Below are 25166 nucleotides of genomic sequence, written 5' to 3' on the forward strand. Positions count from 1 at the left end.
GCGTCTCCTCTCTCTTGCGCCAACCCGTAGGTGCGTCTCCCGTCTGCCAGCTCCATGCTGTGCCTCTCCAGGTGGAAAGTGTCGTCAAAGTTCTTGAACCGACTCCTGTCGTTGATGACATGGGACGATGCACCTGTGTCCATGATCAGTCCCCTCGTCTGGGCCCGCTGCAGCTGGGCCGGTCCGGCGATGCACACTGTCCGCGCCCCAAAAGCGCAGTCTTCTTGTCCCGTTATTCTCCGGGCGTCGTCTCGATCCGTCTCACGTCGACCGTCGCCGCCATCGTGTCCGCTGCCGTCATCCTGTCCACAGCCGTCATCTTGTCCATAGCCGCCATCTTGTCCGTAGCCACCATTTTGTCCGTAGCCGCCGTCTCGTCCATGGCCGTCATCTTGTCCATGCGCGTATCGCGCGCTCTGGTCGTGTTTCTTCATGCACGCTCTGTCTGTGTGCCCCGTGGATTTTCAGAAGCTACACCAGACAGTCTTTGTGCAGTCGCTTCTCTGATGGCCTTTCTCTCCACATCGCCAACACGCCAGTTCCCGCGTGGTCCTGGTCCTCTCCCTTGGCGTCGCTCATGCCTTTAGCACCCTCTCTCCCGCCTCCGCGGCGGATGGGTGGGTATCTTCTGAGGCCTCAAAGTTTCTTAACTTGGCCTTGAACTGTCCCAGCGTCATGTCCGTTGAACCGTGTGTTACCAGGAGTGTGAACGGTTTGTACAGCTCCGGTAGTCCTCTCATCATCATCGCCATCATTAGCCCATCGATTGGTGCTTCTCCTGCACTCCTCAATGGCGTCGTGATCTGCTCCGCTGCAGCTGGGCCGGTCCGGCGATGCACACTGTCCGCGCCCCAAAAGCGCAGTCTTCTTGTCCCGTTATTCTCCGGGCGTCGTCTCGATCCGTCTCACGTCGACCGTCGCCGCCATCGTGTCCGCTGCCGTCATCCTGTCCACAGCCGTCATCTTGTCCATAGCCGCCATCTTGTCCGTAGCCACCATTTTGTCCGTAGCCGCCGTCTCGTCCATGGCCGTCATCTTGTCCATGCGCGTATCGCGCGCTCTGGTCGTGTTTCTTCATGCACGCTCTGTCTGTGTGCCCCGTGGATTTTCAGAAGCTACACCAGACAGTCTTTGTGCAGTCGCTTCTCTGATGGCCTTTCTCTCCACATCGCCAACACGCCAGTTCCCGCGTGGTCCTGGTCCTCTCCCTTGGCGTCGCTCATGCCTTTAGCACCCTCTCTCCCGCCTCCGCGGCGGATGGGTGGGTATCTTCTGAGGCCTCAAAGTTTCTTAACTTGGCCTTGAACTGTCCCAGCGTCATGTCCGTTGAACCGTGTGTTACGGTTTGTACAGCTCCGGTAGTCCTCTCATCATCATCGCCATCATTAGCCCATCGATTGGTGCTTCTCCTGCACTCCTCAATGGCGTCGTGATCTGCTCCGCTCTGTTGACGTATTCGGTCACAGTCTCGGTGTGCCCCTTCCTCACGGCCGTTAGTGCTATGTAGAGGGCCACGACTCTGGGTCTTCCTCGCCCGATGTAATGCTCTCTCAACACCTCCAGGCTTTCTCGACCTTTGTCTTTAGTGTCGCTGAATATCAGCCCCAAGCTGGTGTCGTCGAGCAGTGGCGCTAACTCACAGTACGTGTCTGCGTTACGCTGGTCGTCCAGGGCTTGCTCTTCCGCCGTCAGGTCTTCCGTGGGGGCTGCCAGGATCGTCTCCTTCAGTCCCGCACCGTGCATGCAGCATAGCATGCGCTCTTCCCAGAGCTCGTAGTCCTCTGCTTTTCCATTGAATGAGGGCCATTTGCCCCTTCCCTTGTTTTCCATCCTCTTCGTTGGTGGTAGGCGTAGCTTTAGCTCTTGTTGGCCTAGCGTCTAGCCATGCGGTGCTCCCGGCGCTAACCTAGCCTATACTTTAGCTAATCTTGCTACCCGTATTATTTCGCCCGGCATTATCTGGGCCCATAACCTGTTGACAGAATCCGGCTATAGGGCGACAATAATGTGGTCAAGAGCCATGGTTTCTATCTTTAGCCTTTAACTGGCGTGGTTTATTTATTCACATGGTATGAGCAGCAGTTCTAGAGTTCTCCTCTCACTGAGAGGCTGGGGGGAAAGATGGGAGGAGACATCTCTATTTATACTCGCCACCTGGTGGTGTTCCTGAGTGGCTCCGCCTAGAGCGCCCTCTAGTGGAAACAGTTATATATGCAGTTAGACAGTTACTAACAATCCTACACAGAACCTCTGACTTCAACACTCTCCATCGTGGCTCTCTCTCTCTCTCTCTCTGTTGTGGCTCTCTCTCTCTCTTTCTCTCCATCGTGGCTATCTCTCTCTCTCTCTGTCGTGGCTCTCTCTCTCTCTTTCTCTCCATCATGGCTCTCTATCTCTCTCTCTCTCTCTCTCTCTCTCTCTCTCTCTCTCTCTCTCTCTCTCTCTCTCTCTCTCTCTCTCTCTCTCTCTCTCTCTGCACTGTCAACAGTTGGCCCTGCTCATTAAGGCCCTAATACAAACGTCTGGTTGACTAATGAAATCACGTGTGTACACACACACACATACACACACACACACACACACACACATACACACACACACGCACACGCACACACACACACACACACACACACACACACACACACACACACACACACACACACACACACACACACACACACACACACACACACACACACACACACACACACACACACACACACAACACAACCCTGAGGTTGGGTGTCTGGTCTGCCTATTATTATCCAGTGGAGAGAAGACAGGGACTCTTCAGGGGGTTTAGAATCTACGCATGTCTCTATTGTAATTCCTCTGTCATGTGTCTGTTCATGTTGATCCCTTTAGGAACACGTCAACCTTTTGGGAAATTAGCTAATTATTTGCCATCTTCCCCAGAGTCAGACAAGAAGATAGATACCCTCCTCATCTCTAGCTAGCTCAGCAAGAAGATAGATACCCTCCTCATCTCTAGCTAGTTCAGTAGGAAGATAGTTACCCTCCTCATCTCTAGCTAGCTCAGCAAGAAGATAGATACCCTCCTCATCTCTAGCTAGCTCAGCAAGAAGATAGATACCCTCCTCATCTCTAGCTAGCTCAGCAAGAAGATAGATACAGTACCCTCCTCATCTCTAGCTAGCTCAGCAAGAAGATAGATACCCTCCTCATCTCTAGCTAGCTCAGCAAGAAGATAGATACCCTCCTCCTCATCTCTAGCTAGCTCAGCACAACGGCTGGAAGTGGATACGTACCAGTTAGAGTACAGCAGCACCGTAACTCCGTTGACAAACCCAGGACGCTCACATGAGAGGCAAGTGCCTTTACCTTTACCTCAAGACTACAGAGAAACACTTTTCTAATCAAATCAAATCAAATTTATTTGTTAGGCCCGACAACACACGTTAATGTCCCCATGGGCCGGACACATCTTCTTTAAACAAGTCGAGAAGAAAAATGCACCACAGGCAATGTGGAGGAGAGAAACCTTAGAAGGGCCATTCAAGGGGGGATCTCCCTTCTTAGATGTCGGTGATAGTAGTGTTGCAGACGGACAGTTGGTAAGCATGAACTCCTGTGTGTAGTGAAACACAGATGAGTGCATGCAATAGCAACTGAACATTTTGAAACATTTAAGATAGAGCTGATAGCGATAGCAACTGAACATTTTGAGAGATTAAAGATAGAGCTGATAGCGGATCTATTTGAGGCACAGGGGCGGCGCAAAGAGGGTCGCATCCTCCCCGTCTTAATCACGGGACGTTCAACACTCCGGTCATCACTCCGAGACAGTCGGAGACAGGGAGACAAGGGGCGGCGCAGAGAGGGTCGCAACCTCCCCGTCATCATTAGAGAGTTCCCATGTTTGTAGTGGGCGGAGATGGAGCAATAAATACATGTAGTGAGCATATGCATAAAAGCCGCTGCCGACCTAATAAGACTCAAACAGTCCTACTATCAGGCCCGGACTGTCCATCTGACTCTCTCCCTCACGCGGATCGCACACACACAATGGAGCCGTGCTGCCGCTTGTGATTGGTGGAGGCGGGACCAGGCGATACAACTGATTGACAGCGGAGGCGGCGAATGGAATGGCAGACGGCACTCAGATGCAGAATAACAGCCAGGCAGTGAGCCAGGTAGTGAGGGACTCGGGAGAGATACAGTAGAGCGAAAGTCAATTAACGTTGATGTCAAGATGGACAGTGGAAGAAAGAGAAAGGGTGGAGGAGAGAGGGATAAAACAAAGAAAAAGAAAGGCCCTTACAGGAGAGAGTGGTTAACTGTATTATAATAGTAAATAGAAAAATATGTTGTGCTCTTGCTTTTTTCTTTTTGAAGGTGGAGAGAGTAGCATTGCTAGTGCCACAACAGTTTTATTTGAGGTCCATAACAAGCAATTGTTGGCTCATTAGTTTGTGATTCACATGCACTAAAATTAACCAGAATGCAGGAAATTAAGTCTTTGTAACAAAAAATGTCCTGGTGGGGGACCCCCAGACCCCCCGCTTAAAAAGTGGCCTGATTGGGGCTATATTTCGCGCTATATCTCCCGGTATAAATTATTTCCCCAGTCCGGCCCTGCCTACTATGATCAGGGGGAAAAGCCTGGAAAACTTCTTGCCTGGCGCATTAAACAACAACAAGCAGAAAGATCCATCAATTGTATTGAAGCCCCAAATGGTAGAACTATAGTGGACCCAACAGAGATTAATGAGGCTTTTAGAGTCTTCTATGGGAAATTATACAGCTCTGAATGTTCTCCTAACCTGGACATGCAAACACAATTCTTAGACAACTTAGATATTCCCAAAATTTCAAAGGAGGAAAGTAGGGCTTTAGATCAAAATATAACTGGCGTTGAAATTGCTGATGCAATCGGCTGTATGCAGGCTGGAAAAGCAGCAGGCCCAGATGGCATCCCCATAGATATTTATAAGAAATTCCAAACTAAATTAATATCACCCCTCTTGGAGATGTTTCAGGAATCCTTCGAGAATGGTCTTCTCCCCACATCTATGAGGGGAGCCATAATCACTTTACTTCCAAAACCAGGGAAACCTAATACAAAATGTGAAAATATGCGTCCAATCAGCCTCCAAAATTTGGATACCAAGATTATTAGTAAAATTATTGCAAGAAGACTGGAGGTCCTTCTACCTAGGGTGGTGGGGGAAGACCAGAATGGATTTATTCAAGGGAGACAGGGTTTTCATAACGTCCGACGCGTGCTCAATATTTTATATAACCACAAGGGGGCGACAGACACTGCCTTACTGGATGCAGAGAAGGCCTTCGACCGTGTCGAGTGGCCTTATCTGTTTGAGGTGTTAACACGATTTGGCTTTGGAGACACATTCGTCAAATGGGTTAGATTGCTTTGTACAGGGCTTACGGCAGAAGTTCTGACAAATAGCAAGGTCTCTAAACCCTTTAACATTAGTAGAAGTTGCCCACAAGGGAGCCCTTTATCGCCCTTGCTTTTCATTCTTGCGATCGAACCATTTGCTATAGCGGTGAGGACGCACAGTGATATTCATGGGTTTCGTGAATGTCATATAGAACATAGGATAGCCCTCTTCGCCGATGATGTAATATTAATGCTAAAAAATCTACACAGATCTATCCCAGCACTCCTAAAGTGTTATTGAAACATTTGGGAAAATATCTGGTTATAAAGTGAATCACTCCAAATCATCTATAATGTTACTCAATGAAAGAGAGAGGGAGGATGGGCTTGTTTGTGCTTCTACTCTCAACTCAACAGATACATTCACGTATTTGGGAATAAGAATTGTCCCTGAGGTGAATAAGATTTCTAAGATAAACTATGACCCAATTCTGGAAGCTAGTACTTCTTCAATAGAGCGTTGGACATCCCTACCTATCTCAATTATCGGCAGGATTCATATTCTAAAAATGAATATACTCCCTAAATTTCTCTACCTATTCCAGAATATCCCTTTACCTCCTCCCTCGTCTTTGTTCACAAGAATCAACTGTTTAAACTGTTTACCAACTGTTTACCAACTGTTTAAACTGTTTACCAACTTTATTTGGCAAAATAAACGCCCCAGATTACGTCTATCTCTACTTTACCTACCATATGACCGAGGAGGCCTGAAATGCCCAAATATCCAATGGTATTACTGGGCAGCACAATTGCGGACGATCATGTTTTACTTCTCATCGGAGAATCCCCCTGCTTGGATCCATTCAGAATCCTGCTCTGTTAAACCGAGCTTACCCTTGCACCTGTATTTGTATTCTGCAAACCATAAATATCTGAAGAAAAATACAGACAACCCCATTATTTTAAACATGATAGATGTGTGGTTTGACACACTCAAATATTTGAATATAAATACGTCCCGATCCAGGTTCAGTCCTATTTGGGGCAATGCCAATTTTAAATCAGGGCAAAACGATAGTGGATTTAAAGTATGGGCTGAAAAGGGGTTAAGGAAAGTGCAATACGTATACAGGGAGGAGGATGAAGTATTCATGTCCTTTGCGGAAATATCTACAAAATATGATATTCCGAAACATCACTTTTTTAAATATCTTCAGCTAAGGAGTTTTATATCATCTCAGAACCATGCATTGGATATACCGAACATTTCCATCTTAGAGGTAGCAGTCACTAGACACTGTTATGGTAAAGGTCTAATTTCAATGCTATACGACTTATTTGTATCTGGTTCAGATGAATCATCTGAATCAAAACTGAATCAATGGAACGAAGACATAGAGGAGGAAATATCTTTAGAAGAATGGAGCGTGGCATGTAAAGAGGCACAGAGTCAGACAGTCAGTAGCAACCTAAAACGTATACAATATAAATGGCTGATGCGTACATATATAACTCCTGTTAAATTGCATACGTTTAATGATAATATTCCAGATACTTGTATTAAGTTTAGTGAGGCAAGGGGGACACTGTTCCACTGCATATGGGAATGTATGAAAGTGAAAACCTTCTGGCAAGATGTTATTGCATTTCATTGTATCCCGCATTTCATTGTATACTTGTATGCCGTGACAATTAAAACTCTTGACTTGACTTGACTTGACTTATTGATCTGATCGATCAAATTTGATCAAAGAAGTTGCCATTGAATCCCAAGCTTTTTATTCTTGGTTTATATCCTACCACCCCACATCTACAACGCAAAGAGTTTAGATTTATAGATATGTGCATATTACAAGCAAAACGTGTAATAGCTCTTAATTGGAAAAATGTTGATGGACCAAGAATTGGTATGTGGATTAAAGAAATGGCTTCAAACATGTCAATGGAAAAGATGGTGTATATTGTTAGACGTAACCAAAACATTTTTGATAATGCCTGGGGACCGTTTGTGTACTTCTTAAAGCATAATACGAATGTTGGGAACTTGCTTCAACAAGAACAGGATTAGGGGGAGTAATGTGAGACACATCTTATTATTGTGTAAAAACGACAAGAAACACCCTTTACTTAATGTGTAAAACATTTTGGTTGTATTATTATTTATTTATGTTTAATTTTAATTTTTTATTATTTAAATCTGTATCCTTCCTATGTGAACCTGTTTTTGAAGTTAATTATTATTTTGTGGGGTGGGGTTAGGGGAGGGAGAACGGGGTGAAAATGTTTGCTGAATACTGCTCTGCTGATATACATGTTGTAATTTGCAAACTAAAACCCAATAAATATATTGTTAAAAAAAAGAAAAAGTGAGCATATGCATACATGGTGACAGTGGAATCATAGTATAATAAGACAATTGTAAAATAGAGTAATAGATAGAACTACTGCAAGTGTATGGATACAGGATGAGATACAAGACAATAGCTCAGGGCCGTATGCCCTAACGCTAAGCTTAACCACACCTTAAACTAACCTTAACGCTAACCTTAACCCTAAACCTAACCTTAACCTTAACCCTGACTTTCTATCCATAGACGTTAACCTCTTCCACCCATGCGGTCCATCGGCGGACCACAAATGACATCACGTCATAAATCAATCTGTCTAGACTGTCTGACAAAAGTATAGTTTTATTTTTCAAACGTATTCAAGTATAAACATCATAACCATGTCACAACAGCAGTTATAATGTATATTATCATCAATACTTTAGTTTACCAATAGGTTAAAGTGTTATTATATAGATTTTAGTTTTAGTTTTTCTATTGTTTTGGTCGCGAAAGTAAAAATGTTGGGAAAAATTTAACATTGGGAATTGTCGGGAATTTATTATTACTCAGGATAATAAACCACAAAACTTAACGTTATTGGCATATATGGGAGCGCAGTTAGTATATCTTCCCTATTTCTAGCATGTAGCAACAATCAGATTTGAAATTTGTTTCAAAATGGTGGCACCCTGGCAAAAATAAAAAAGCTACTGTACATACAGTAGATTTCATTATCTGTTCTTATGCACGCCTGGTGATACTAAATCCAAATTGAACTCTGGCATTTGAAATATAAGATTTGGCACAATCCATAAATGTGCAAATTGGCTATAATAAGGTAATTTATAACCCTGTTATTCTATATTCTATAATAATATTTCAAATTGCATTGGTCCGGATGCGAGAATTCAGTACTGTATCTACAAAACTTTTTTTTACAAATGTTTTTTATTTTCTCTTTTTTTACATGAAACAAGACAAACAATACAGTAACAGTAATAATCAACAATAACTCACAGGACAATAACAGAAATAATAATAACAATAATGACAGTAATTAAATCAGAATGAAAATAGACTAAAAGACATAAAAATAATAAATACAATACCACGGACACTCGCTCGCTTTTCTGTGTGTCACGCCAAATCCGGATCACATGTGTAATAAGAGGGCCAAATCTTAAGTTGCATTGCTTAATTGATATGTTAGTGTACACTATATCCTTTTTTTATCCACTTTTTTTCCCATTTTCTATTTTCCTGCCATCCCAATTTTCGTATCATCCAATTCAATCCTCCCCTGTCTTTGAACGCTGTTTCATGCCTCCCACAAGCCGGCTGCAATGTGGACTAAGTCATACATAGCACGAGTCCCCTCCGATACTCGAGATAACAGCAGTTGCATCTTTCCACCTTCGTGGCTCGATCTTTCAGCGTCAGGGGTGATTAAGTTAATTCTGGGCAAAACATTCATCTTAACTATTGACGCTCGGGCCTGTAATGAGTTTTTAAATTTTGACCACCTGCTGAAGTCATCTGTGATCCTGTCTCGCAAGCCGGAGTAATTATACTTCAACGTCTGGCCTATAGTGGGGAATATTTCAACTCCAAGACATTTAAAGTGTTCTACCATGAGTATATTTGCTGGGAGGATTGTAGCCTTCGCAGTCACTTTGAGTGGAAGGAAGGCCGATTTTGGCCAGTTGATCTTAAATCCCGATAGACTGCCAAAATCATCTATTACTTTGAGAAGATGAGGTAGGGAGGTGGCAGGGTTCTGCATGAACAAGAGTACATCATCTGCATATAAGCTGATGTGATGCTGTGTGCCCTTAATTGAGATCGGTGATATGGTCTGGGATTGTCTTATGTACTGAGCTAAAGGTTCGAGGGATAGAGCAAATAGTCCGGGACTAAGAGGACAACCCTGTCTGGACGAGCGCAATACAGGGAAGAGTGGCGAGCAGAGTTTACCTTAAAATCATGGCCGATGGACCTGTATATAGCACTTTGATCATATGGATGAACCCTTCACCTAACCCCATCCTTCTAAGTACTGCCCATAAATAAGACCACTCCAATCTGTCAAAGGCCTTCATCGCATCTAAGGATATGATAGCCGTCTAATAGATTGCTGGCATCTATCACATGCAGTAACCGTCTAATATTATCCGTGATCAGGCGGCCTCTTATGAAGCCTGTCTGATCAGGGTGAACTAGAGATGTCATATGCTTTTGAAGTCGGATGGCTAGCACCTTAGCGTACAGCTTGAGATCCGTTCGAAGGAGGCTTAAGGGTCTATACTGTAGCTGCCGCATTCGGTGGGGTCCTTATCTTTCTTAAGTAGGACAGATATGAGTGCCATATTGACATCCCTGGAAAAGTTTCCCTCTTTGATTGAGTGTACAATCATATCAAGTAATAGGGGTCCAAGTACATCCCAGAATGAGAGGTACAGTTCGGGCGGAATACCGTCCCAGCCAGGGGCCTTACCACTTTACAAGTCAGCAATCGCCTCCCTAAGTTCATCTAGTGTAATAGGTGCATCTAACCATTTAGCGTCATCCTCTGAGAGTTGTGGTAAATTAATTTGATCAAGAAATTCCTCCAGCTTATTATGATCGAAGATCACTTCTGACTCGTACAGGTTGGAATAAAATGTCTCATTGATTTTTGAGTTGGTGGTAAACTTCCTCTGTTGGTCCTTGATGGCAGGGATATCCGCAAATTGTTCACTGGCCCGTATCTTCATAGCTACAGTAGTAGGTGACTAGGTTTAGAGCCATGAAAGTAATAATGTTGTCTTGTTCTGTGCATTTGAAATTCAGATTGTTGTCTTAAGATGGAGTTAATCTCCTTTTTCAACATTTTAATTTGAAACTCCAGTCGACCAGAGTAGTTGCGCTGTAAAGAGGAGAACAACGTGGAGTGAAGCCCTTCCAGTTCTACCAATTTGGAGAGACGTTCCTTGCGGAGGTTAGAGGCAAAGAGAGTAGTGTTACTCCTGATAAAAACCTTAACCGAGTTCCATAAAATTCTGGGGTCTTGTACCGATCCAGCATTAAACTGCAGGAATTCTTTAAATTGCAGGTTGAATTCCTTGTTCTTCAGCAGTGTCGAGTTAAAGCGCCATCTTGGGGCCCGGGATGTCATTCTACTGAGTGAACCCTTTAGAAGTAAATATTTGTGGTCTGACAATGCAATGGGCCCCAATTCAACGTCAAAGCTATCAAATAGTCTAGGGGACGCAAAAACATAATCTATTCTAGAAAAGGTTTTGTGCCTTGCTGAGAAAAAGGAAAAATCTCGCGCAGTTGGACTGAGCGACCGCCACAAATAAATTACCCCTGTGTCCTTGGACCAGGCCTTTAGGGCCGTAGAGGCCTGTCTCTGGTCATTGGTTGTGGTGTGACTGGATTTATCAATCAAGGGATCCCAGATGGCATTAAAATCCGCACCCACTATAAATGAATACTCAGGGAGATCCAGCATCGCTGTAGTGAGTATAGCATAGAAGTTAGTGTCATAAACATTAGGGGCGTAAGCCGCTACCAGAGCAATTTTCCTGTTAAAGTAATCTATCTTGGCAATAGTAACTCGACCATCTGCATCAGACCATATGTCTAATAATTTAATATTCAACTTCCGTTTAGCTACTATAGCTACACCACGGGCCTTGGTGCCAAAGGAAGAGGAGCTTATGTTATGATAGACTTTATCCGCCAGCTTTGTATTGTCAGCCATTAAAAGATGCGTTTCACTTAAAAGAGCCACATCAACCTGTTGTCTTTTCATCCATGTTAATACGCTTGTGCGTTTATGATGAATATTAAGACCCCCTGTATTCCAAATCAAGATATTTAAATTAGCCATAGTCTAAACAGGTTGCAGTATGCCTGAGTGTAATTCGTCTGGAGTAGCACACCATAATAGATATATATCCATCTGTTAAGGTCCTGTTGAGATCCGAGCATGAGCATAAAAACAAACATAAAACAGTCGACTGAAAAGAAAAACAAAAAAACACACAATCCCCCATTCCCACCCCCCTCCCCCCCTTCAAAATACGTATCCGGTATCCCCTGACCGAGCATATCAACCACAACAACCCTATGTATATTACCATAGGCAGGGCCGGATTAACGACCGGGCCGTCCGGGCCGTGGCCCGTGGGCTTCTAGCGACGAGGGGCCTCCAAAATATATATATATATAAATAAAATAAATTTAAAATATTTTAATTTTTTTTATTTTTTTGGATGCCCCTCGTCACTGGAGGCCTTTTGGAGGCCCCTCGTCACAGAGGCCCCAAATTATTATTATTTTTTTTTTTACTTTTATTTAAAAAAAAATTTGAGGCCCCTCGTCACTCGAGGCCTTTTGGAGGCCCCTCGTCACTAGAGGCCTTTTGGAGGCCCCTCGTCACTAGAGGCCCCAAATTATTATTATTTATTTTTTTACTTTTATTAAATTTTTTTTGGAGGCCCCTGGTCACTAGAGGCCCCAAATATATATATATATATATATTTTTTAACTCTTATTAAAAAAGAATTTGGATGCCCTCGTCACTAGAGGCCCCACATTTTATTAAATTTGTTTTTCTTATTTTGGAGATCGATGTCATACTGTGACACTGAAATGAAAACATATGTCATCAACAAAAATATTTAGTCAACAAAAATATTTCATCAACTAAAATATACAGTACGTCACACCCTGCCGTCTGCAAGTGGCTAATCTTGAATATTTTTTCTCCTCTTCATAAGAGTTTGAGGTTTTCCGTTTGAGGTAAAAACAGCAATAAAAAAAAATCTCCACATCCCAGCCCCGACACCTGAATACTTTTACCAACGGATTTCCAGGGGGGTACAAAAAAAATTGCTTTTCATTTATCTATTTATTTAACTGTATTAAACAATATAAAACGAATTGGCCATAATTGACTGAGCAAACTAATGCTTACTGCTGTAACCTACTAATAACACTTAAGTAAATCTGAATATTATTATATAGCAGATGCCTTGGAGGATAAGTCGTGGACAACTGTAGCGTGTGCTTGTTTATACATAACCCCTTTCATGACTGTGATGCTTGAATACAGGGGCAGGGCTTGCATCACAGTCATGAAAGGGGAGCCCTAGTTTATACAGAGCTGGTGGTATGACTTGCTGGCTGAAATACGGAATGAATGAATGAATGAATGAATGAATGAATGAATGAATGAATTAATGAATGAATGAATGAATGAATGAATGAATGAATGAATGAATGAATGAATGAATGAATGAATGAATAGTCGTTTGTTATTGCTTTGGCCCATTGTGAATTAATAGCGAGATGCTGCTTGAATGCAACGGATTGCAACGGGGAGCTGGGTTTGCACTAGGATATGTTTCTTCCGTGTACCAGACAGTGATATTCACATTCAGGTGATGCCGTTTCAAATGCGTGATAACGTTTGCAATAAAGTTGAACCATAACTGGCTTGTCAGTTAGTATTGACTCGCCATACTAAGGCTAATATGCTATGCTGAATTACAGCTCTCGTTCAGTGTAGCTGCGCGCTGCGTGGAATGAACAAACAACATCCGGTTAGTTATGCACGTTATATTAGGGCCGGGGGGATTTAAGTTCAGCAAAAAAAGGTTCCATACCATTGCAATCGCTCGGTGCACAGCCCGTACTGTACCGGAGGACCACATTGAGGCGGTACAGTACGTATCCGTGTACCGTTACACCCCTACTACACACTAGTAAAAAAGAAAAATTAAAGAAATACGAATAAAATATATATATAATCAGATCCTCATCCAACGTTTACTTTCACAGCATCTATAGTGACTACTAGTATCATCTCATCTCTTCTCTATCTATTTTTATAAAAAAAAAAATGATTGCAAATAAAAATATGATTGATTGTTTGATAATGAGGGGTGAGAGACGTTGAGTCTACGTGACACTGACGTCCAGGTCCAGGGGTCACTGTCAGGTCAGGTCAGGTGACCACTGACGGCGAGAATTGCACTTGCAAGTTGATCAAGTAGGCTAAGACTCGAGTAGTACTGTATGATCATATGAGACTAAAAAAACATGGATACAAAAGTTAAACGGTGGGAAAGCGGAGCTGCTAAGTTAAAATCTAAACAGGAAAGGGACAGAAAGAGCGCGTTACTTCGGCAAAGCATACCGACTATCTCTACTTTTTTTACCCCGTCAGGTAAGGAGGAGGATAGCCCCCTGGCTAGCACTAGTAGTAGCAGCAACGTTAAAGAGGCTGAGCCAGGCGCCGCGGGCAAAGAGGACAAGAATGCTAACGTTATTATTATTGATGCTAGCGACAGAGAAGAGGCAGCGACAGCCTCTAGTTCAGCCGGCCCACCACCACCAGTGGCTGCCACCTGTTCGTATACGCCCGCCGCATCTCCACAGCTCAGCCCCAACACCAACACGAATGACTCTGACTCTGAGGCAGACCGCGATAATGACAGCCCGCCGCCGGCGGTGCTTGAACATGAAAACCAGGAGGATTGGTTGGACAATGTTACGGGGGGGGGCCTTCACAAGAATCTGGCCCGGGGGCCTCTGAATTCTTAATCTGGCCTTGACCATAGGGCCTAAAACCCTCAAACCTACCATAAATAGATTATTCTCTCAGTGGCTGCTTGCCACACTCCCAAAAACAATATATAAAAAAAATAATTAGCTTTTCATTTATCTATTTATTTAACTGTATTAAACAATATAAAACAAATTGGCCATAATTGACTGAGCAAACTAATGCTTACTGTTGTAACCTACTAGTAACACTTAAGTAAATCTGAAGATTATTATATAGCAGATGCCTTGGAGGATAAGTCGTGGACAACTGTAGATCACCTGAGCTCCACTGTGTTTAAATTCAAATCCTCTGCCATTGTTATTTAACCCTTGTGTCTGAAAACTAAAGTATTATACTCTTATTAGGGGACTAAATTGTAAAACTCCATAAAAAGATTATGTTGAAATAATTTCCCACTTTCTTACCATAAATATTTTATTCAACTTCAGCCCTGATCATAACCATTTTTTATATTTTTTTTGTAATGAAATACTCCCACTTTTCTGAAAAGAGTTGTTAAATATGACAAAAAAAACAATATGTGGTGGTTATGATCGGGCTGAAGTTGAATAAACAATTTATGAAAGAGAGTAAAGAAAAAATACAAGATAATTAAAAGATTATGCCACATATTATATTGGCTACAAACATAATCACTGCAAAGTTATCAAACAAATAAGAAACTGATCAGACACAAGGGTTAAGTTGTTGTTCCCTTTCTAATTTCCTCAAAAACATCTAGTCTAGTTAATGTGATCAATATTATTTGACAATTGATGCTTTTTGTTGGACATTTCAGTCAGTGAGCTCATACTTTGAGCTCATAAATTTATAGTTAAAATGATTGAGACAACGCAATCTTGTATTCATTGTGCATGAATGCGTGTGCTCACCACACACGATACGTGTGTCACTATTCTGGCAGTGGCTATATATAGTATTGTTAATGAAAGGTCTGTTATAAGGTCTGTTATTTAATGTTTGTGTAAAAGGTTAACTGGTCACTGTGGAAGTATGATGAGACCCTCTTGAAATAATTTTTTTTTATATTAAAGCCATGTTGTCATTTTTGTTCACACATTTTTGGAAATATGGTCATATAAGAATTTTGAACAACAATAGTGTGTTTAACAGCAGGAAAAAAACATGTAATGTTATGATGTATACATATCAGCAGCAATATTTTAATGTAAAATGTACATTAATCAGTATTGATTCCTTAACTTTACAAGTTACAAGTAGATGTACAAGTTACAAATGTACAAGTAGATTACCATTTAGATTATGGTTGAATAAACATTGATGCCTAACATTGATTCAATATAAAATCAACTAAAATGTGCATGTAGATTACCATTTAGATGATGGTTGAATCAACATTGATATCGTATCAGTTATGGTTGACACCTAACGTTGATTCAACATGTAAGTCATAGACAACGATTTGTATAATTTCGATGTCAGGCTTCAACATAGATTCAATATTTCTGCCTAACCCTATTTCAACGTTGATTCACAATTTTTTTGCTATCTGGGATATGAACTGTCACCAGGTAGTGGGAGCACAGCAGATCTGGGTCTGGCTGAGCCCCCGACTGTAGTGTAAGAGTATTAGAATTGGGATTTAGCAGAGGGATGGATGGGGCCTAGGGTTTACTAACCTAGGGGTTCTACCCTGGTCCTTCTTGCCCTCCCGGGCGACCGTAGTATTTCCTCAAACACCCGCACTTCCCTTAATACGTCCCACACCCTCTCACACCCGGTGGCAGTGATGGTAAATAATATAATTTCTCCCCAAAGCAGTACCTTTCCTTGTTGACTGGTGAAGACCTGTACAGAGCACCTGCCCCAATTGCACATAGACCGTAGGGCAGAAGGGGTTAAACAGTAATACACATTCACAGTAATTGACATACACACAATGATCCCATTTCTACGCCTCTCCTTTTATATAAAGCGGGCATGCATTCAATACACGGCACAATGCATGGCACTTGGATCTTACACTCCACGGTAATGAAACAGGTCCCTGTAAGGGTTAATATTCTTTTCATTCACCTGTAGGGAGAGAGAGGGTAATGGCGAGCTCCGCGAGCTATTCAATGCGAAAAATTATCAATATACCTTAGTGCTGTCTGCACAACTTAATCACACAACACATGTAACCAGAAAATTAAGTGGGCCCACAGTTGAAACAAAAAGCCTATCTAAGCCGGCATTACCTAAAACAACAAACGTTGGGGCGCCCCTAGTCACTGGTGCACGTGCCAGCTCAAAGTATTTATTCTCTTCGCCGATAATGTTCCAGAGCACTTGGAACGCTAACAGTACCTGGTGTGAGTGTACCAACCGAGTGCTGGCCTGCTCCCGCAACAAATGTCTGTGACGCGAGACGGCCGTCGAACGGTCCCGTGGTTGTCACCTGTGATAGAAAGGGGGCTGGCTGGGCTGACGTTAGGCAGGCTAGGAGAATGCTGGAGGCGGGTGCGGTCCAGTAGTCTGCTGCGGTGTCTGCTGCGGTGTCTGCTGCGGAGCTGGGAGACGGTGGAGTGACGCGTGAGCTAACTGGGCTAACAGGCCTATACTTGAAGCTAAGCTTTGGGTCAGTGCGACCCCCTAGCCTTTCGCCTATATTCCTAAACGCAGCGCGTGGAATATCCACAGTACAGTCCGGCAGTCGAACGTCTTCTTCTTGGTTCAAACGTACCCTAAGCACTATACTGGGAAGCTAAACTTTCGCATGTCTTTATTATCAGGAGCTCTGGTCCACACGTCTGCTTGCTTTGCTGGAAAACGATGAAGAGAGCGTCTCGCGGTATGAGCTCCTCCTTCAGCCAGCCTCTTCCTCACCTCTTGTCACCAGCCCAATGTCGCACCAGCTCCCCCTGGCGATAGTCCAGCGCTATGTCCCACTACTAAATGTCAATATTAGGATATCGAGAATCAAGACGGGTCAGCGAGTTACACAACGTTATCATGAACACAGTAGAGTACAAGGAATTAGAGTTACACACATTGAATTACGGTTGGACATATTCACGTGTCTACACATAGATGATAAATAGATAGATATAGCGGAGGATTAGATGCAGTCCAGAGGAAACAACCAATCTAGATATGTCACGATTCAATGCTTTACTTCTGCGCACTGGGCGACGAAGAGATACAATGTCAATGTTGAGATCACAATCTCCAGATTCTGAAACTAAATATGGCGAGTCCTTATCACAAACTATATATATATACTAATTACAACAAGACATGCATTAATTGCATTGTACTGTTCACGCGTGATGCCAACATCCTAAACTATCCGCAAAATCAGAGAGCATCAGGTGCAGACCTCTTCTGTCGCGCGTCTATTAACTAAATTTAGAATGCAATTTGGCTTTTAACTGAAGCCGGGCGCAAAACTAGACATGTTTAGCAAAACATTAAATATCTTTGCAACAGTTTGTGATAATGCCTTGCCTTATTAAGCGGATGAAAAAAACTTCACTCGCCACTTAAATAAATCAAAAGCGTGTATTTAACAACCTCAAAAACGTTCGAAACGCGGTTTATATTAACTTAATAAATAAACAAAAACGAAAAATCTACTTATGTAAACGAAAATGTCCAGTAGGCCTAACTAAATAACAGATACATTCCTAATGTCTGTCACATGAACTAGTGTGTGTGTGTGTGTGTGTGTGTGTGTGTGTGTGTGTGTGTGTGTGTGTGTGTGTGTGTGTGTGTGTGTGTGTGTGTGTGTGTGTGTGTGTGTGTGTGTGCGCGTGTGTGTGTGTGTGTGTGTGTGTGTGCGTGCGTGCGTGCGTGCGTGCGTGCGGTGTGTGTGTGTGTGTGTGTGAGAGGGAGGGGGGGGGGTGCCATGACTGGGTCACGTGTGGGTTCAGGAGGTTGGGTTGAAACCTGTTGAGTAGGGTGTGACTAAATTACCTTTTGTTACCAACTGATTGATCACACACACACACATCGCCCCAGATCAAGTTGAACACACACACACACACACGCACGCACGCACGCACGCACGCACGCACGCACGCACGCACGCACGCACGCACGCACGCACGCACGCACGCACGCACGCACGCACGCACGCACGCACGCACACACACACACACACACACACACACACACACACACACACACACACACACACACACACACACACACACACACACACACACACACACACACACACACACACACACACACACACACACACACACACACACACACACACACACACTAGTTCATGTGACAACTTGACAGACATTATGACTCACACACTTTCACCCATCAGAAACACACTCAGACAGAGATCAATCCAGTTGGCCAGTGATAGCCAATCACAGAACAGGATTAGACTATGTTTTGGTGCATATAAACCACTGTACTTGACATTAGGACACGCAGTTTGACCAAGACTGTTGTCATGGAGGGACCTATTGTCTGCTGTACTATGAACATGCTGTTTGCCGCTTTGCTGAAATAAACCAACATCCAACCAAGGAGACATTTACTCCGACCTGTTGTCCAAGCCTGCCTTTCCTGTCATGACAAACGAATAAAAAATCGCGATTTCCGTTCATTGTAAACAATGATGAATGTAGTCACTGTGTGTTGTTGTAGCCACCGGGTAAATCGCGATTTTTTATTAGTTTGTCATGACAAACCAATTACATAATCCAACATATGTGTAAAGGCACAACATATTCCAGTTAACGGTATATTTTTTAATGATTCGTTACGGCGCAATCAATACTTCCATGCGTTCGGAACCTCCATGTTTTGGGGTTATTCATCAGAAGAATCGGATCCGGGATTCGGCTCCCATCAGTCGGGCAAGAACTGCAGGTTTTCAGCCTCTCTCCTCTCTCCTGGAGCTTAAGGGGGAGCTTAGGCTATGGTTAGACTAGTGTATTCCTGGCGTTTTTTATACGTTTTTGACGACGTTTGATGTCCTATCTACACAGAAATACGTTTTTTGGCGTTTTTTTGTGGATACGGCTGAAACGCAAAATTGTGTTTGCGTTTGGAGATACGCAAAAAAAACGCTTCGACAACAGCGTGTAGTCAGCACGGAGCAGTTGTTGCGAAAACGCCCATGCGCAGTAGATACCATCTGCGTGCCCTTCCGGTGACAACAGTGTGTGTGTTTGGGACAGAGCTCCGTGTCCCAAATAGCTTCAGCTACCATGTGTTGTCAAGTTATTGTTATAAGGACCCCAGTCCAAGCTACAACAGTCTGCATTCCCTTAACAATTGTTTGTATTGAGCCGTATTGTATTGTACCCATATGCAATATGTTAAATAAAGTTTACATCCATTCATTCTGCTAGCATTACCGATTGCATGAGCAGCTGGCTAACGTGAGCTATCAGGATTCAGACCCTGTTAGCTCAGAGTTCCTCTTTCAACTTAACAAGCATTAAACAAAATGGCCCAGTCATCTATTCACCTTTGTTTAATACACACAGCGTCGTCTCTAATGTTATCTAACTACTGATAGCTCGCGATATCATCAGTTTTGGTGCTGGTTAAGTAGCGTGAGCTAACGTTAGCTTCTAGCCACAATGCTATATTGTTATAATGGCATACTCCATTGACGTTAGCATGCAGCTAACTGCTACCGATAGTTTTTTAGATTAAACTATCCGCTCTTGGTGGTCACTTGTGTTGATGTTAGTTTTGTTTCATCAACAAATGACAGGCAGAACACACAGTGAATGTATCCGTTTTGTTTATTGCACTTTTATTAGGCTTTGAGTAAATAGGCAAGATGGTGGCGCGGCATAGGCGCCTGCCTTATTGACATTTTCTTTGCTGGAGCTTCCACCAGGAAGTGTATTGGCACATTCGTTCTGATTGGTTGAAATTGCCTTCATGTTTGCCACCTACTGCCACCTACTGCTTTGGCAGTGTACTACATCAGTGTGCTCGGCTGACAAAAACGAAAAAAAAACGAAAGTGTGACTCGAGGCGCATGACGTCGCGGCGATACGCGGCGATACGTATAAGAAAACAATACGAAATGATATGAAAGGTGTAACCGCAGCCTTAGTATTCCTGCCTCTGAGGAGCGCGTCGCGGCTCATGCGCATGCGCGCACTCTGCCAATCAGAGCAATTCAGAGCAACGCGGAAGCGCATGTTGGTTGCCTAAAGTGTTCACGCGACCAGGAAGGGGATTGGGAATTGGCATAACAACTAACATTGGGATGGGAGAATAAACTGAGGAAAAAGGAGGGGGAAAAAGATTTTAAAAAATGCAGACCTACAAAGTACAAAGTACAAATCTCGCAGGTCCAACTATTTTAATTAGTATATTTGTTTCTCTGGTCGAATTAACGTTAGCGTTATTAACTTATTAATCCTGCGGCCGCACTTTATTTAAAAACAGCCAATAAAATCCCCATCAATGGAAAATTAACCCGCTCATACCTGACTGGTCCTTGTGTGAGTGTATGCTTGGTTTCATTCCAGCCTTGCCTAAACACCAGCTGATGATTTCACTAATTGGTTCACCTCTTCAACTAACTCATCTGGTGCAATGTGAAGTAAAAATGAAAACTTGGCCCACGATGCAATGAGTTTGAGACCCCTGGTCTATCTCTTGCAATAAAAAAAAGTTTTTACTTTTACTTTTTAGTACTTAATGTACATTTCAAACTAGAAACTTTTTTTACTATTACTAAAGTGTGTTTTACACCCCTGACAGTACATAAGGATTGTTTACCTTGACATAGTCTAGGGTTCATTAAAGCATATATGCGTTGACATATAGCAATGTTATTCCTATATTAGTTATTGAATTCTTATTGAATTAAATCCGTTTTTACTGAATTACTAGGTTTTTATTGAAATGGATTAGTTTGCTATTGAATTAGGGATGTCCAATATTATCGGCCTACCGATATTATCGGCCGATATTGGCATTAAAATGTAATATCAAAAAAAATATTATTATAAATTATTTTTATTTTGTAACATTTATTTAACCTTTATTTACCCAGGCAAGCAAGTAAGTTCTTATTTTATTTATTGTGAAAAGTATGCATAATGTTGTGTTAATTCCACGACAAGATATATCTAATGTTAATTACCTGAAATGATTCCGTTTGTTTGGGGGGGAAACCCGGATATATCGGTATCGGTTGATATCGGTATCGGAAATTAAGAGTTAGACAATATCGGTATATTGGATATTGGTAAAAAAGCCAATATCGAAAATCCCTATATTGAATCAATTCACTGTTTTTATTGACCGCTTTTACTGAATGATTAGTTTTTACTGGATTTTTATTGAATCAGTCTGTCATGAGGATCAGTATTTATTTATTTTAGTATATATATAGTATCAAATGGCTATAACCGAGACCTGAGGGCTATATCTCATGCTTCCATGTCAATGGAAAAATTACAATAAACATAACTTTGACTTTGACTTTGACTTATATCAGTCAGCTTTACAATGCTTGTTTCCAGGGCTTAGTTTCTGCCGGAAAACAAGATCCGGGACCTCCCAGAATGGGACCGGCACCTATTTGATCAGATCCGGCACCTCACGGTCATAATCTGCTGATACATTTTGTGTAAAACCATGTACGATTTAATGTTATGTATTCTATCATTCTTTTATTTCCAATTAAAGTTACTCGTGAATTGCTTGTTTAAGTAGGGTTAAACGGTTGAGTTTTGACAAACCAGTCAGACCCTTGCAGGTCTAAGTGGGTTAGAAGAGTCAACAGGCTGGATAAAGGTCATGGATTATCAAAGGACACACATTCCAAGATCCTGGGAATAACATTACGAAGCAGAGAGAAAGGAGAGGAGGGCTCCATGGCTGTTTTGTGGGCTGTTTCTGACAAATTAACAGAAATATATGCACTGGTATTGCCATTCTCTGAGTAGTGTTGATAAGTTGATTGATGACGATGATGAGGAGTAGGCTAGGCTATGTCATAGGGCAATGAATGAGGGAATGCAATGCCCACAAATAGATCGACTGTGTGCATGGCAAGAGGTTTAACATGAATGTTTTTTTTTGTTTCAAATATTTTTGCACATTACTGTAATCCCCACAGCTAATGGGCGTTTGTGCTGTGTGGTACAGTTGGTCAATTATAAGTGTGATCGTTATGGGCATATAGTGCAAGTGTAGTTTAGGCTCCATTGTCAAGTCAGAAGATACAACAACATTTTCTATCGGTGCGCTGCACAGGTGTGTTGTTTATGCATTATTCATTCTTAGTTTCAGCACAGCAGCAGCTAGGTGTTGTCTGTGGTTCAGTAACAGCAGCTAGGTGTTGTCTGTGGTTCAGTAACAGCTAGGTGTTGTCTGTGGTTCAGTAGCAGCAGCTAGGTGTTACGATACGGTAAGGTGGCGGTAGAACCCAAGGCAGCAGGATAAGAGTAAGCAGGGAGATGAGGCAGGAGTCAACGGTCACAATTTAAAGTCTTTACTTAGCAACGTCAAATGTACATACAAGCATAAATAATAGGCACAGCCGTGCTGGCACTAACTACAAAACAAAACCTAACCAGAAGACGGACTGAACACACAAAATAAAAGATGACAAAACAGAATACTAATATACACTTACTTTAGACAGAGCACAACGTTTGACACAGACATCACAGGAACAGGTAACAAGGAGGAATGACTCCACAACCAGGTGAGGACAACCCACACTTAAATAACAACACTACATTACTAATTGACCACAGCTGGGGAGAGACAGGCACAGAACAAAACAAACAACCACTAGACAATAAGCAATACACCAAACAACACTAACCAGGGAAACCAATTCACACCAGGGTGGGGAAGTTCAACAATACACACACAGTGACATCCCATTAATTATCCCATTAATTAAAGTAAGCATGTGAGGTATCAAGGGTAGAATCAGTGTCTGAACCAACTGGCTCGTCTGGCCACAAGAGGGAGGTAGAGGACCACTGTCAGGAGGTAGGGGACCAGGTAGGCGACCATTGTCAGGAGGGAGGAAATGTTCACTGTTATTCTCATAACCGGCCCAGCAAGGGCCGGCCCTGGGGACGTTACAGTACCTCCCCCTCAATGGGGGGCTTCCAGACCCCCGAGAATATCGTCCGCCCACGGGCGAGGACCCGGAGAACTGGGGCTGGGAGGCCGAGGAAAGAACCCAGGAGGGGCATAGCAGCCAGGGGGGTTGAAAACGGGCGCAGATGCCCGGAGAGGGGGGGTGGGGACGGGAACAGAGGCCCGGAGAGGGGGGGTGGAGAAGGGAACAGAGGCCCGGAGAGGGGAGGTGGGGACGGGCGCCGAGACCCGGGGAGGGGGGCAGGACCTGGGAACAGAGGCCCGACGAGGGGGGGTGGGGATGGGCGCAGAATCCCGGGAAGGGGAGCTGGACCCCGGAGCAGGATCCCGGACGAGAGACCCTCCAGCCGCCGGAGTAGGGACCGGTTCAGGAGAGCCGGAACGGAGGTGCGGCGGCGACGACCCCCGGAGCAGGATCCCACGCAGCCCACGGCGAAGACCGCGCAGGAAACACCAATGACGTAACCACTACACCTCCCTATAGACCAGGAAGTAACCACTTCACCTTCCTCTAGACCAGGAAGTAACCACTACACCTCCCTATAGGAGGGGAAGAGCTAGCTGCTGTTCCTGGACGTGTAAAGATTTTACCCAACGCACTTTCAGTTCCGCGTTCGGGTTCCGCGATCTGATTGGCCACTGACGTTTCTCTCAGCGCCAATCACGTTACGCCTAGATCACTGGTTAAGCTTGGCGACTCTTTCGAAGTCGCTCTCTTTCGAAGTTGGTTAAAGTTAGAGTTTGTCGGTGGTCTATCGCCCTGCTCTAAAGACAAACTCTAACCTTAACCAACTTCGAAAGAGAGCGACTTCGAAAGAGTCGCCAAGCTTAACCAGTATACTAGCAGGCTGTTAGAGGCAGAACTAGGCGTAACACGATTGGCGCTGAGAGAAACGTCAGTGGCCAATCAGATCGCGGAACCCGAACGCGGAACTGAAAGTGCGTTGTGTAAAATCTTTACGCTTCCTGGATAACAGCCGTGTCTGGTTGCATGTAGCTGGTTATTCTCCTGACCCCCCCCCCCCCCCCCCACACACACACACACACACACGCACGCGCGCACACACACACACACACACACACACACACACACACACACACACACACACACACACACACACACACACATACACACCTCTCTGTGGCTGTTAGCATGTCCTACCTTCCAGTCTGTCCTTTTAGTTTAGCCTTTTGAAGTTTATTGTGGTACCACTGATATTTCATTTCATTTCATTTTTATTTATATCTTCTCTTATAGTACTGAAATGTTTTTTTTATAGTACATGATTTATATATTTATACTCAGAGGATCAGAGGATCACAAGGGAAATGATTCTTGGACTTTTTGCGTTATATCATTAAATACAAAATAATTAATATAATAATTTAAACAAAGTGAACTGTCCTATGTGCAAGTTGTGTCTTAATCGATCGATTAAACTAAAATAAACACATTTTACCTATATGGCCTGTGTACCTTCTGCACCTGTGTCATAGTCACCCATATAACTCTATATGATAGCCATGTACAATAATACTGCATAGACTGTATCTATATTCATATGTATTGTATATATATAATAATAATGTATATTATTGTTTATCCACACCTGTCTGAACATACCTGTATATATTATATACCTATATCTGTATATATATACCTTACCTACTCTTACACTGTACTCATTTATATATATTCCAGTTTAATCCCCTGTACATTGTATATTGTTAATGCACTTTACTGTGACATTTGAATCTAATCCTAAAGGAACACGCCAAC

Source organism: Notolepis coatsorum (assembly GCF_963971535.1).
Source record: "Notolepis coatsorum genome assembly, chromosome: 2".
Classification (NCBI taxonomy): domain Eukaryota; kingdom Metazoa; phylum Chordata; class Actinopteri; order Aulopiformes; family Paralepididae; genus Notolepis; species Notolepis coatsorum.